Raw genomic sequence first — 16,424 nt, 5'->3', positions numbered from 1 at the left:
CATGTGACTCTGTTTTATGACAGGCAGCAAACTGATTGGTACCATGAGAAGTTTGCGCACTCCCTAGAGGGACAGGACTGGTCTATTACAGTCCGAGACATTTTTGTGGCACCTGAGGGCGTGGCAGCCGGTGTGAACCTCACTCCAGAACAAATGTCTTGGTACATGATGAGTGACGAAGGGCATCCCCACGTCTCATTAGCTGTACATCCAAACCACCAGGCCAAAGAACTGGGTGGCATGGTTAAACGTGCCATGGGGCAATCAGACTGGCAACCCACACCTTTACCTCAAATCATGTATTCTCCATCTGCTAAAGCATACAAAATAACTGTTTCAACTATGAACACTGTCACTCTGGCACATGAACTGCTTGCTAGACATCATGGTAGAGAGAAAACTGATCATCCTCTGGCACAGGCTGTGATTGACAGCTTGCCACCACATTTATGGGCAGACGGACCCACTGATGTGGGTCTGGTGGACTGTGAACCTGTGACGTTTCAGATTAACACACCAGGCCCTTTATGGATACCACAGTATCCCCACAAGCCAGCAGCCGGAGCTGGCATTGCAGATACTATTCATGGACTCTTTGAAAATGGCGTGCTGGAACTCTCTCACTCAGATTAGAACACTCCCATCCTACCTGTAGAAAAGAAAGGGACAGGTAAATATCGCATGGCACATGATCTGAGGGACATTAACGCTGCACTGTCAACCCCCATGGTACCAGTTCCGAATCCATACGTGGCATTGGCCCAACTGGATCCTTCACAGAGCTGGTTCACCTGCATAGATTTAGCTAATGCTTTCTTTTGTCTCCCTCTGGCACCTGAATGCAGAGACATTTTCTCATTCACATATCAGGGAACGCAGTATCGCTACACCAGGCTACCTCAAGGTTTTGCGCTCTCCCCCGGTATTTTTAATCAGGTTTTGAAACAGATACTCAGTCACTGCACCCTCCCAGAAAACACTACACTCATTCAGTACGTTGATGACCTTCTTATCGCAGCTCCAACGGCAGCAATCTGCCTGGATGCCACGCAGGCTGTTTTGCAACATCTGGCCACAGCTGGTTTTAAGGTCAGCAAATCTAAACTCCAATTAGTCAGGAAACAAGTTGCTTTCTTAGGACGCATTGTTTCACAAAAGGGAGTCAGCATATCGCCTTCACACAACCATTTTGCATCATCCGCGTCCTGATAAAGTGAAGGACATGCTCTCATTTCTCGGTCTGACTGGCTACAGTAGAAACTTTGTTGCTAACTACACTGGCCTCACACAACCTCTCAGAGACCTTGTCAAAGAACATGGCATGCGTAATGTGTCAGCTCGCCTAAATTGGACGCAGGCAGCTGAACAAGCATTCATTGCTCTTAAGCAAGCAGAACTAGCCACCCCTGACTACACTTTACCTTTCTATTTGGATGTCCCTGGAACGGATGCCTGCATCAATGGCATCCTGTTCCAGAGAAAAGGGGGAGAGAGAGTAATACTGATGTACATCAGTGTCCCCCTGGACAACATGGAGAAAAGACACCCTCAGTGCACACAACACGCAGCAGGAATAGCTAAGCTAATTCAAAAAACCGCACACATGGTCATGGGACACCAGCTGTATGTACTGACAACACATAGTGTAGTGGCATACGTGAACTCAGAGACATTCACACTCACCTCATTGAGACAGAGGAGGTTGAGCAAGATTTTAGAAGCACCAAACATCACCTTCACACATGAGGGCATCAACATGGCAGACCAGATAGGAACAGGAGAGCCACACACATGCACAGAGAGGGTGATTAGGGAAGAAAAGGTCAGAGTCGATTTACAAGCCACACCTCTTTCAGAGGCCAGAAATCTGTTCACAGATGGGTGCTGTTTTAGACATGACACAGAAGGACTCAGAGCAGCATACGCAGTTGTTGAAGACACAGGGGAAGAAATGAGAACACTGAAAGCAGAAAGATTAGAGGGACAGCAGTCAGCGCAGAGAGCCGAGGTGAGGGCAGTGATTGAGGCACTAAAGATAGGTCAAGGACAGGACATCAATGTTTTTACTGACTCAGCATATGCGGCAGGAGCAGTGCATGTGGAATTAGGGCAATGGCTGAGAGCAGGTTTTCTCACTGCAACTAACAAACCTATACGGCATGAGGCTGAAATGAGAGAGCTTGCTGAAGCTCTGTTGTTGCCTAGCAAAGTGGCTGTGATTAAGTGCAAAGGTCATGGAGCAGGAACTGACAGGGTCACAAGAGGAAACAATGCAGCAGATCAGGCAGCAAAACAGGCAGCAGGCTATGTTGAGCGAATGATTTTTATGTGTTCAGAAACAGACTTGCCTCCCCCTGTTGATTGGACTGATTTGATGCAATTGCAAAACAAAGCTTCTCCACAGGAAAAAACACTGTGGAAAGCTAGAGGGGCGACTGACACAGGAGGAGTATGGAGAGGGCCTGACGGACGCCCCATACTGCCACCTGGACTGAGACAGACTGCCATGGAGGAAGCGCATGGGGTAGGCCATGTGGGGTGTCGTGACAAACTGTCATTAAATTTCTGATTAACACCTACATCCCTAGACATGGTTTTCCGAAAAAAAAAAGAAGCATGCTTTTGGTACTGTTTATCATCCACAGTCTCAAGGAAAGGTGGAAAGGATGAATCAAACCTAAAACAAAAATTGGCTAAAATCTGTGCACAGACCAAATTTATATGGGTTCAAGTATTATCTATTGTATTGATGTTCTGGTAATAACGCCATATAATCTACACCCTATGAGCTTCTTACAGGTCGACAGTTTCCTGGACCAGCTGGCCGGCTGAGACTGAAGAAGCATGCAGTATGGTATTAATATAAACCATAATATAATGAATTTGAAGCTTTGGTGTTAGAATTTGTATTACAGGAGAAAGGAGAGATGGTGAGTCCAGAAGGAGCCACACACAGCCGAGTGGGTCCTCCTGAAGGTGATAAAAGGAAGTGGTCGGAGCCAAGGTGGACAGGTCCCTATCAGGTGACGGAACGCACCTCACACGTGGTTCGGCTAAAAGGAAAGGGGGACACCTGGTATCACTGGAGCCAGTGCGCAGGCGCAGAGGAGCCTCAACGCTCTCTACAGGACGTCCAAGCTGATCTGAGGGCGCAGAAGTCTGAATCGGCTGATTCAGATACGGATCCTGTCACAAAAGGGGTAGAATAATCCCCTGACAGGAATCCAGGATCCCGGGTAGTCTAACCCCAGGGATCCGAAGAAAGAAGACACATCCTGAGGATGAGAGGACCAGAGAACCAGGCGGGGCGCTGGACGATGAGGCAGACGGACAGGAACACACACATGAACTGATAAAACACAATTTTGAACATTCTTATTGTAGGATAATTTTCATTACATTTGAGCTGTTAGGAGTATCTGGGGGCGGGAACGGTGAAAGACCGACCGATTAAAATACCCCCACATACTATGATGTATAACATGTTTCGTTTTATGTACTCACATGATATGTTTTTTAATACACTACATTCTTCACAGAGTTTTTCTTTTTTGCACCTTCATTTATGGTTTTGACACGCATACACACACACCAGGTGTTTGGACATTTACTCACAGTGTTGTTACATATAGATGTCACTTTTACCCATAGTTTTGTTTGATTACACACAGTGTTTTTCCTATTTGCTGATGTGACCGTTTATTGTTTCTTTTTCCTTATATTTCTGAGTGTTGGACTCTTAGTAGAGTCCAAAAGGGGGAATTGTGGAAATATATGGTCAAACCTGGTCAAAATATGTTTGTTTGCACATATGGTAAAAGTGTATGGTTGCTCATAGATCGAGACCTCTGACTGAGGCCATAAAGTATTCTGAGGTTTAATGGTTAGTCTAGAAATTCGAACTGCAAACCCCTTAGTTGACCCCAAAGATGAAAACACAAGCTTGCCAAAGAGATAAGATATACTCAAGGTCGTGTAGCAGGAGGACCTGTGAGAATACACACACACACTCACATCAAAGATGTGAGTGGAGAACTTCAATGTCTTTTAAGTTTCGTATACGCCCTCCACCTCTTGATTATTGAATATGCATGTTTCACTGAAAAACATTACCTTTTATGCCTTTCTATGTAAATGTAACCACACCTTGTTGTAAGATTAATAAAACGAGCCTAATGCATGGGACGGACAGAATGCAAACAGTCAGCTGCAGGAGCAGATCGAGGGGTCTGTATTGAGCTGTGCATTCTCCCTTTATAAAGGCAAAACTGAAACTGATCAGTACTGGTTTTCATTCAATGTTCTGTGCATCGGGGACGGAGTCTGGGAATCCGGGGTGACCAGATCAGGTCACAACAAGTGACAGACAGTTGACGTATCACAGCATGAGTTTCCTGCTCCCACGATCGCCTGCCCCCCTAATCCCCGCTCGTGCTCCCCCTCTTTGTCCATATTCGGAGTTTTAGTTGACGTGACGCTGCCAACATGGCGGCGGTCATCACGTCCCGGAACCTCCCACTGAGACTCAAAACGGCTCTTCAGAAACAAACGGGGTGACGTCACGGAAGCTCTGTCCATAGTTTTTACTGTCAATGGGTAGAACTTAAGCTGTTCTTTTGAACTTTGGTGTCATATATTTGTGCAGAAATAATCCTACAGGGTTGACAAAATTTAAATTAGCACTGTAAATAAAAAAACTACAAGAGAGTAAACTATGGGAAAGCAGAGGAATTTATTATTTGTTATCAACTTTTTATTCACTTTTTTATAGTTATCATCTACCGATAATGTCTACTGATCTACTGATAATGTAGTAAATGTCCAAATATCCAGACTTTCCAGTGGATCACAGATGTAAATAAACATCAGAAAAACTAAACTGACAAACCAAGTGTTGTGCAGAGGAAGAACTTGATATTTCTCACCAAGTCTTAGAAGCAAGTGTTTTCTTCAACCAGTATCTCTGATTTGTCAGAGCTTTTAAACCCGATGCCAGGGCCAGAAATTTCTTCAGCCAACACTCTGTGGGCCAGGTGCCCAGAAGTTGAGATATTATATATATTATAGTGATATATTATTATTATTTGACATATTAATGTATTGATATTCCAGTTTTCTGTCATTTTGTAGCCTTTGTCAGTGTTAATTGACTCATTATATATACAGCAGCAAGACACTAGGGGGCGCTGTTTAGGCTTCATATTTGTGAGGCTGTCAATCTGTCATGGGGGTAAGCTGCTATTTATTAACACACCTAAGACAGTGGGTGACAGCAACACCACAGAGAACATGAAGAAATTTAAAGGGAAAATGTCTCTGCTAGATTTGTTGACTTTGGATTCATTGGATCATCTGTGACCCGTTCACTCACTTCATTAGACCAGTTGGAGAACACACCATGTTACACCACAGTTGGTAAGATTAAAACATTGAGGAATGTTGTTGATGAAGATTCTCAGTCGTCCAGGTCATAATACATAGAGAAGATTGAAGCAAGGCGTCTGGACTTTGTTGTTTCTGCACTGAAAGAGAAACAGAGACCTGCTGAGGCCCTCTGACACACTGATCAACTATGAACACATATTGGTTAAAATGCACAGCTGGTATTCACTTAGAACCAAAAGCCTTTCTAAAGACTCTCTCTGAATCCTCAGCAAGTGTGTTAAGGATGTGACTCAGAACTCTGTAGATTGCGATATAAGAGAGGCCCATTGCTATTGGGATTCCAATTATTGGAATGAACCTGGATCCTTCCTCTACTGCCATTAACACAGTCCTACCAGCTAGTGAGCTCATCACTCTGAGGACAAGTGCAGAGGTGACTTCTGCTGCAGCCAGTGGTGAAACAATGACAGCAAGCAGATCATCATATGACACACCTGTTCTGGCAGCAAGCCTCTTCATTGTTGGAACATCAAGGCCAAACCCATACTGTGTGACAGCAGCAATCAGTATGCTTACATCAACAGCAATAGAAAGACCAGGAACAGAAACAGCTGCTCCAGCTGCAGATGCAGCAGCCCAGTATTTAATTTGAGACTTAAAAGCTTTTTTCTTTTAGCAATGATCTCCAGGCTGGTGATGGGTGTGGTCATCAGCAGAGCGTTCCTCTTGTGTTCAGGAAGTTCTGTCTCGAATGTCTCCTGTAGCAGAGAGAAGTCATACTCATGGAGCTCAAAGCTGGACACCAGGAAGACCTGTGGAGACTCAAAACCTGCATCTTGAAGACCTGTGTTAGAAAAAAGATCAAAACACAACTCAGATTTTACCATTGTTTTATCATTAATCTGCTTGATTCTGCAGTGCAGGGTCACAGGGAGCTGAAGCCTATTCTAAAGTTGCGCTTGTTAGAATAGAATATACTTTGGATCAACTGTACTTTGGATACATCCTTTATTTCAAAAGTTATTTTTTTTATAAATTATAGGGTCCACAGAAAAAGCTGAGGACCCTCAGAACCCCCACTGTAACATTAGCCTATGCATTGAACTGCATTGTAATGTTGTAACAGGATAACATTAAGCTTAAAAAGCTCACCTTTAATGCAGTCCTCCTTGATGTCTGTCAGAGTCTTCTCTCTGTTGAAGTTGGTCCTGAATTTCTTTTCATTATCTAAATCACTGTCGATCTTTGAGCGGACAAAGTATGCATGGGTTTTCTCCAGCTTCCTCCCTCATTCTTTAGAGTGACCAATTCTAAAGTTGCGCTTCTTAGAATATTCTATTCTAACAAGCACGTTTTTAGAATGTCAGGTCAATTGGTCACTCTAAATTGCCTGTAGGTGTGCGTGCGAGTGTGAATAGTTTTTCTTCATCTTCTTGATCTCCTGAGCGAGTTTGACATCATTTTCTGTGAAGCGGTTAGCTGAAATTATGATGAAGAAGTCAAACTTCTCCAGTCCAACTTTCTTTTTGTATTTTTGTAGCTGGAAAGTTGGTGGTGCCGATACCAGGGAGATCCCAGAAGGTCACATTAGGATAGTTTGGATGGGGGTATGCTGTAACCTCTTTGGTAGTTTCCTTACAACCAGTGAGTGCAGCTCCATCATCTTCATCATTTAGACCTCTAAAGGCATTAATAAAGGTGAAATTTACTAGAGCCAGTCTCTCCAGTGATGGCGATGTTGAGTGAAATGTTGTTCTGCCTTTCCAAAACTTCATTGATCTCTGCAGCAGCCAGGCTTTGATCACTGTTCTGCAGTATTTGTCTAATTTCAGCATCAGTTTCAGCCTCCATGATGAGAACAAATATCTGCAGTAAAACAGAGGTAAACATAATCATTTCCTTTCATGACATAGCAGACAGTCGTCCTTAATGTCCTGCCTGATACATTGTAGAACGGATGAAGCTGCTTGGTGGACCAGCGAAATGTCTTCAAGGAAACTCTACAAGTCCAGATGCCTGTCTTCAACCTTCTGAATAAAAACGACCTGAATGACTGAGAATCTTCATCAACATTGTGTTTGTAAATTTGTTAATGACCTGATACTGTGGTAAAGGAATTAACAATCTAACCCCTAGTGGGATGGACTATTAATAGTAATGGTAAAATACAGGCCAAGCTGCTTCACCTCTGTGTGCATGTTAAACACAGGGCACCGAAGACACAGAAACAAACTCAAATATACCATAATCAGACTGCAGTCAAATGCACTTTAATTCATAAAACAGTGTGAGTGGTCTGAATTTTATCATCAGAACAAATTCATCAAATATTGAGGCAGTGTGTGTAAAATCAGTAAATTCCATGATAATACTCACCTGGATCCAAACTTATGAGTCCTTCCACAGCAGTGGGTTCGTCTGGTTTGAAACAATAGTTTCACTTTTGTGACTGATAATGTGTTTGCAAATGACACAGGGGTGGTGTCTTCTCTGGCAATATCTGTGGTTCAATTTGTTCTTCAGTCCTTCTTCAACAAAAGGTGGAGACAAACAGGAAATGAGCTGTTATCTATTGATTGACAAACTAATGACAGAAACTAGAAATGTTGCTAACAGTTAGTGAACACACACTAACCTGCACACAAGGACAGAAAGTGATCTTAGAAGACCCCTTAAAATAATAACATCCATTCATAAATGATGAGGATGTTGGAAAATGATGCATCCACTACACTTTATTGTGCTGCTGCATTCTCTTGTGGAATAGATCATCATTGAAAAAAGACTTAACACTTAGACAGAGCCACACTTCATTGTTGTTTAGATATACAGCCAGTGTACAAAACACAGACTAATAATATTTAAGTGAGTAGTGAGTGCAAATAATCCTTCATTAATCTTCAACAGTATGACTGCTATCACTGAACTTCTGATCATCTAAAACATGCAAGCACTACAGGTGATTGTGCTGTGACTGAGAAACAAAATAAGCCATGTTACTAACAGAAACAACCACATTAGTTACACCAACAGGAAGTACAGTGGTTGGTGCAACACTGCAGATGGTAAGCTTTGACTGTAACATTCACATTTCAGTTTATCATTCGTTCATCATCATCATCATCATCATCATTATCATCCAAACAATAGAGAATACATAAGCTATTATTTGTTGGGATTACTTAATCATTAAGTGTATGATCTGTATGATCTGTCTGATATGTCATTGTATTACCTTATTTTTAGATTACATGTTTACTTTGTTTTTACTAAACACGATTCTGATTCTGTGTCATGACCCTGTGTTTTGTTTTCCTTGTTTTGAGTTACTGTTTTATCTTGTGCTCACTTATTGTTGTTATCCTGGTAGTTGTAGGCTTGTGTTTAGTTTCTCTGGGTTTTTGTTTAGCTCTTGAGTCTTTGTCCTTGGGGTGTTTGTCCTTGGGTGTTTGTCTCGTGTTTCCTGTTTTATTTTGATAGTCCTGTCCTTGTGCTTGTCTTGTGCTTTACTTCCTGTGGTTTTCCTCCTTGTGTGATTACCTGCCTAATGTGTGCCACCTGTGTCTCGTTGTCTTCCCTGGTCCCATGTATTTAGTCTGTGTCTTCCTTGCACCGGGTGCTAGTTCGTCTTGTCTCTGTTGAGGGTTTGTTCCTGTCCTCGGCTCTTCTGAGGGATTGTCCCTGCCATGACTCCAGGTGTAATGCAATGCCTTGTTCATCTCATGTTTGCCGTGCCATGTTATGATCTCGTTGGGCCTTTTGCCTGTTTTTTTGGTTTCATTTTGCACTAAGCTCAGTTTAGGTTCTAGTCTGATTTAGATTTCTTGTTTTACTTTTGTTATCTTGCCACATTATGTACCATGCTAAGTTAGTTTAAGTTTTTGACTTTTAGCCTGAGTTACCACTTCAAGTGTGTTTTGTGTTCTGGTCTTTGCTCTGTTGTCTGTGTGGCTTTGAATAAAGACTCCTAGCAAGCTAACCACTCTGTGTGCTGCACCTGTGTCCTCCTGAGACGAACCCTGACATTCTGATTCTGATGTAGTAAAAATGTAGGGTCAAGGTGCCTTATGCATTGACCAATAAGGGCACAAGTCAACAGGACATTCTACTAGGTTCCTATTTTTAAAGATTAGATTTTGTGGCATTGGTTAGAGTTTAGCACCTACCAGAAGTGTTCAAAGGAGGGACACACAGATGAGGAAGTATAGCACTGTCACAAAAAGGTTCCTGGTTTTTGGTTTTACATTATGTCTTAATGGAAGATTGACCGGCACCCTCCTCGAACAGCTGGCTGTCAGGGCAAAACGGTCTGGTGTTCAGTTTTAAGAGTCACACCGTCAGAAAGCTAACGAGTGTTCCTTCGAACCGATATAAAAATGATCCCAGTTACAAGAAGGTTCAGGCCTGAGCACAGGTTAGAGATTTTTTAGGCATCTCCTCAGCCTCTCTCCACTCTGCTAAAGATTCGGCCACTCTGGCTCCCAACATTCCACCCAATACACACTAATGTTAAACTCAGAAGAGACCTCAAAAACCACTTCATCTTTAATCACCTTTGAAGACGGAGCTGAATTTCCAAATTCTGTATACAAGTTTTGAAGACCAATATATTTGAAGTTTTTTAAGCTTTGAATGGTTTCTCTATATTGAAATTTGTAGGAGTAGCATTTTCCAGAAGGCAATTTAAAGGTGGGAAATGTTTGATATTTTTAATATATCCGTGGTTCTAATGGCATATGTGAAATGTTATTTCTTGTTAGTTCATGTTCAACCTGCAAAGTGTATGAAGAGATTATTACCTTTGCCTGGCAGCAGAGCAGAGGGAGGGTTATCAGGCTATTCAAACTCACTGAACATACATGAGTGTGTTTGCAATGTAGCAAGACCTGCTGAAAGTTCCCTGGAGTCCCCAAACCGAGAGACACCACTAGAATCAGTGTCATGGTTGCCATTATAAAGACATGTTTTTCAGGCATGTTATTCCTGATGTTGTCATCTCAGGTTCTCAGTATGTCAGTGCTGAGTTCAAAGACATGCTGAAAGGTGGACAGGCAGGCGGTGCAGACTACTCAAAATCTGCTGGAGAAATCAGAGTGTAATAAGGACGACTCCAACATTTTACAGACTGTCACAACAAACCTTTGGAAACGGAAGGATTGTCCCCAGGCCTTGAAAGAAAAACTGCAAACATCCACCTCTGCTTACTCCAGAGGGATCAGCCGAGGTTCACTAAAGCTAAAAATTCTATTTTTAAAAGACAAACAATGAAGATACCACACTTCCTTTTCCTTTACAACAGAGGGCTACCAGCTGTGCACTGAGAGCACATTTGTGAAAACAGCCACATATGAGCAGTTGGCGACAGCCGTCAATGACATCATCGGAAACTATTTGCCATAAACGTTTCGCCAAAACAAAAAAAACTTTACAGACCACTGTTTGTTTTAAATGTGAATACAAAATACTGTGTTTCACCTTAACATGTGTCCTGTTTTGTAGCTCTGCTTCAGGTGAATCTCGAGCTCAAAAGCACAGTTGACCTTACAGAAAACCCTGCCCTCCTCAGCAACACTAGCACAGATATCCCAAAGGTATTTATGGACAACTTTTGGAAAACTAGTGGAGTACCTGAAAGAGCCAGGCAGAGGGGACTGCAGAATGCTTTTGAGGGGTAAATACACAACATTGTTTGTCAACAACCAGACAATATCATCAAAATTGATGCGAAAGCACCTGGGCCCAGTGTAAGAGGCAGACACCGTACATCCTGTTTATACAGTCCAGAGAAGCCTTAATCATAAATCAATGATGTTCCTGCACGGCAGGATGAAATGTAGTATGTAGCCTTAATCATTCTTACCAGTAAGAGCTGCCTGGTGCACGCAAACAGTAATAATAACAGACTGATAGCTTGCTGCAGCAATCAAACTAATAATTGACACAAATGTTCATCTCACAGAGGACATTCTGGGTCAACAAGTTTTTTTAAAAAAATTATAGTTTTTCAAATATTAAGCAATTTATGCGTCGTTTTAACATGGGAGTCTATGGAGGAGTCTTCAAACCACCTTCAACTTTGACATGTAACTAGTTCCACATGCTTTGAGCTACAGAAACCGTTCAAACATCACTCTGTTCAGCTCTTCGAGGCTATTAAACTTGTATTCAGATTGTTCAAATATGTTTAGTTTTCAAAATATTAAAAAAAATTCAAAAGCCATTTAACATTGAAGTCTATGAGAGAGCCTTTCAACGAGGGTCATCTGCCAAATGTATCTCCTCCAAAACAGCAAGACTTCACAGCGTCATCCGTCTCTTCCTTATGTTTTAGTGCGCAGGTAATGACGGTCCATCCATAAACAAACTAAAGTACATTAGTCCGTATGGAAAATGAAAAAGGTCCCCAAAGAAACGAACAAAAATAACTTTTAATAAAATCACAGTATTCTCAGCCATCCAGGTCATTTTCATTAGACCCAGAGCCACCCACTGAGGTCCTCCACCACAATAAATCCACGTTTCCCCACCAAAACACCACCCCCACCAAAGAACTAATGAGCTGCTTGGAGGAGCAGAGGAAGCTTCAAGGATCCTTAACAAGTCAGTGATGACCTCACTGAAAACATTGGTACACCAAATAAAAAAGTAAAAAAATCTCTTAATGTTACATTATATATGATAGTATTGATGTTCTTTCAATTGCAGGTACAAGGTCTCATTCAGTCAGTATCTGGTCTGTTGATGGTCAAACACACAAACATGTATTTACATCCACAGCTTCACAGTAAACAGAGGCTTCAGTGCAGCAAGTTGTCATACACAGTACAACCACTAGGGGCAGAAGTGCCCCTAAAACAATGACTGTGAGACTGACACATGGAATATGATGAAACAATCCTTTATTCACTCATGACCTCTATGATTGATCTGTTCTACTTCACTCTCAACACTCACATGATGATCCAGTATGATAAATCATAATTCCAGCATAGAGGGGCTCAGTGAATGTGGTCTGGACTCTGTGGAGGAGAGTCATGGTTTCAGAGACACGGTAGAAGGACAGAATACCTGCTCTGTGATCAAGGTACACTCTACTCTGGAGGAACGAGAAACTGGGACCTCTTTGTAGATGTTGTTGTGATAAAATCCGTACCCGCTTGGGTAACAATATAAAGCCCAAGACTTGTCATTTTGTCCAAATAGACATTCTTTATAGCTCCCTTCACTGTTGATACTCTTGTATGTGACTGCTACAAAAACTAACCGTTCTCTTTCCACACTCCACCTCCCAGTAACAACGTCCCGTCAGACTCTCTCTACTCAGGACCTGAAACTTGTCAGTGAATCTGTCTGGATGATCAAAATAAGGCTGTGGTCGTGTCACACATGTTACTTTCTGTTCCCCTCCGATAGTTTCAGCTGTATGTATGCTGTGTTTGGATCCAGTGTGAGTTCACATGAATACTGTAAGAATCCAGCTCTGGTCTGTGGCTCTGGCTCTGGATGAGTGTGTGACTCACTGAGTGCTGACAGTGAGCGGTAGTTGTGTACAAAGTGGATGTGGTCCTCTGTGTGTGAGAGTTGCTCCAGCTCAGCAGCTTTTCCTCTTCAGCTCAGTGATCTCCTGCTCCAGCTCCTCCTGACGCTCTGTGACTCGACTCCTTCACCTTCCTGCTGGGATCTGACCTGCTGCTTCACATCAGAGCTTCTTTTCTGGATCAGACGGATCAGCTCAGTGAAGATTTTCTCACTGTTCTCCACTGTTTTATCAGCAGAGCGACTGATGGCCTCCGCCTGCTGTTGGAGCAGCTTCAACATCTCCCTCTCTGTCCTGGACTCTCTGCAGGATTGTTGGAGACTCTCCCCTGGAGCTCTCTCTGCCTCTCAGTCCTCTCTGCTTGCAGCTGAGACGATGTCGTGGCCTTTATGGTCCATCCACAGAGCAGAGATAACAGACAGACTGCTGATCAGTGCGGCAGAACATCTTCATCACCTCATCATGACGAGAGCAGATGTTGTCCTGGAGGTTCTTGGAGGGCTCCACCAGCTTGTGTTTCTTCAGTCGAGGCACATCATAATGAAGCTGCAGGTGTTTCTTACAGTATGAAGCCAAACACTGCATGCAGGATTTGAAGGCTTTCAGTTTTCTTCCAGTGCAGACATCACAGGCCACATCTTCAGGTCCAGCATAGCAGTGATCAGCGGGAGCAGCTTGGAGTCCAGCCTTCTTCAGCTGCTCCACTAAATGTGCTAACATGGTGTTTTCACCAGGACAGGCCTCGGTGTGAAAGTCTTCCTGCACTGAGGGCAGCTGTGGATTCTTCTCTCGTCCTCTCTGTTCCAGTGGCTTGAATACAGTTCATGCAGTAGCTGTGTCCACAGGGAATCGTCAACCGGATCCTTCAGTAGATCCAGACAGATGGAGCAGCAGAAAGCTTCCCGCTCCAGACAAACACTGTTGTGGTTCATGTCAGCTCTTGATAGCAGGGACACAGATGAGAACTGTACTTAAACCAGCACCTGCAGAAGACAGCAGAATAAATCGATTATTTCAGTGAGTCATGATGTAGAATTTAACCTGGTGCACCTGGAACAGTGTGGGAAGTTCTGACCCTCAGTTCACAGTAATGTACCACATTTAGCTGCCATCAGCTCCCTGCACAGCTACCTGTGAGGGAGGGAACTACGGAAGCCCAGCAAGATCAGAACTACACGCTATTTCTTTTCAGGTTTTATTGTCAGTTAGTAAAGGAACAAAATAAAGGAAGTGTAACCGCCTCCAGCCAGGGCCGGTTCTAGACAGGCATGTATGAGGGGGCAGTCAGAAATGTGAAGGGGCATCATGTGTACACTTCACGTTAAAGCACTTTTTTCCTCTGGTCTTATAGTGACAATATTTCCTTGCTGAATTGGGTTGTTAGCCTTGTCCAAAGCAGCCTGGAGAAGTGGATTGCACTTTGTCAGGCCTTTATCTTCAGACCTGTCCAACTTGTGAGTCCCACCTGAAGACTAAGCTTCTGCTGGTATAACACTGAGGCCCTCAATCCCCTGACACTATAAGGTGGCAATCCCTCAGGGGAAAACTGAAACATAAACATTGAATAAATAAAAATCCTTAATGCAGATTTTATATTGATTTTTATCTGGATGGTCTCATTCTCAAAAACATGTACTCTAAAGTAAGTTTACGTTTTCAAAACTAAAAGATCTTATGAATAAAAGTAACACTAAAATAAATAATGCACAGCAGATAGGCTATAGATCATGTAATGTTTCCTCTTTTTTATTATTTGTTTTATTTGTATTTTTTAAAGCACTCTACTCCTGTCCACCTTACAACCACAGTCTCTTTCCCTTTGCAAAAACTTTCACATAAAATGGATGCATTGCAGTGTCTGTGTCCTGCTAGAGCTGGAGTGGAAATTAAGTAAACTGGCTTTGTAGAAACTGCTGTAAAACAGAACAGTGTAGAACTACAGTCTGAGGGCTTTAGTAGGGCTCTATCACAGCGGTCATTTGTCTTCAGTCTGTCACATTCAGCGGACATGGACACGTCTCTGTGCTTGTTTAGAGCTGGGAGCATGCTCCACGAGAACAAAGAACTTTCTCTTCGCTCCCCAGGTGGCAAGAACAAGAACAAAGTTCATTTCAGCGCGGAGTATTCACACTCCCCGAGATGCGTGTGTGCAGCTTCTTCAATGTCTTTCCTCTCCGTAACCACTGAAACCTGTCACTACACCGTTAGACTACGCGCTGACTCATTTGCATACGGACGCTGATTGGATACTCAGGGTGTGTGTGTGTGCGCTGCAGCCTGTGAATACACACAGTGGACGGACAGACACGCTAATAAAAAAGTGCCCCTTCTTGTCGGATTTTTCCGCTACCGATGATTTTGGCAACGCGTAATATATTAATTTTGTCAGTATATTACATGTGCTTTCTCAACGTCTAAAATTTGATTTGAGGGGGCACTGCCCCCTCTTGCCCCTGCCTAGAACCGGCCTCGCCTCCAGCTGCTGCGGAGGCTGACTCCTCTGTTACTGACAATACAAACAGTCAGAACATGCTGCAGAGTTCAGCTTTTTCATAATCAATAAGTCATAAATACATAGTGATAAACTCGGGTAAGAACGTGAATAATGGATTGGTCCAACTGTAGCTAACATGTGAACAAAGTGGTGAACTTACAGAGCACTTGTAGCAGCAACAGCTTCACTGTCCGAGTCCTCTTACTCTTCTTTGACCGCAGAGAAATGAAGAAAAGGCGCGATAAAGAGGTCTGCTGACGACCTGATTGAGAACCGTCGCGCTGTTGATGACGTCAAAAATCACAAAACAAACATTTTGTGATGAAGTACATGCAACACGGTTACATTCATATATAAACGCAAACGATCTAAAACATTTTAATTCCAGTATGGACACTGGAGAGCGGCCTTTTACTGCAGCACGTTCAGCTGCTGTCACTTCCTGCAAAGGTTCCACGTGACGGAGGGAACTACGGAAGCCCGTGGAGTACAGAGGGCGCAGCTCTGCAGGCGCCTCTTTCAAGAAGGAGGTCCAACACACTGATCCAGCCTCCTCATGGCCTTTGATAAAAGAACATGTCAGCTGATCATTATTCACTCAGTCTCCACAAAATGTGCCTGATAAGACGTGAACGAATGAGCAAGTGAACCGGTGTCTTTAGAAGGGGGGGAGTCAGAGACAAAGTCAGGGTTTATTGAAGAAAACCTGCTCCAGACCAGGTTATGTTTAGACTTAGGCACCGTGGCAACAGTCAACATCTGAACAACACGGAACATCTCGGCCTCATTCAGTCAGTGTCTGGTCTGTTGATGGTTAAACACACAACATGTATTTACATCCACAGCTTCACAGTAAACAGAGGCTTCAGTGCAGCAAGGTGTCATACACAGTACAACCACTAGGGGGGCAGAAGAGTTCCACTGAAACTTCTTTTTATAACAAAATCACTTGTGAAGTCTCTCAAGCTCATTAAAATAACAAACAGATGTGTTAGTTTGGTTTTAATG

At 43.0% G+C, this 16,424-nt stretch overlaps 1 pseudogene; it reads right to left on the bottom strand.

The window, feature by feature from the left end:
• Nucleotides 1-5,607: 5,607 nt before the first annotated feature.
• LOC114427841 (interferon-inducible GTPase 5-like) overlaps nt 5,608-16,424 on the bottom strand; it is a 13,371-nt pseudogene continuing 2,554 nt past the window's right edge.

This window comes from Parambassis ranga, chromosome 22 (genome assembly GCF_900634625.1).
Source record: "Parambassis ranga chromosome 22, fParRan2.1, whole genome shotgun sequence".
Taxonomy (NCBI): domain Eukaryota; kingdom Metazoa; phylum Chordata; class Actinopteri; family Ambassidae; genus Parambassis; species Parambassis ranga.
The sequence above is the reverse complement of the archived record's forward strand: the minus strand, read 5'-3'. Positions and strand labels throughout refer to the sequence as shown.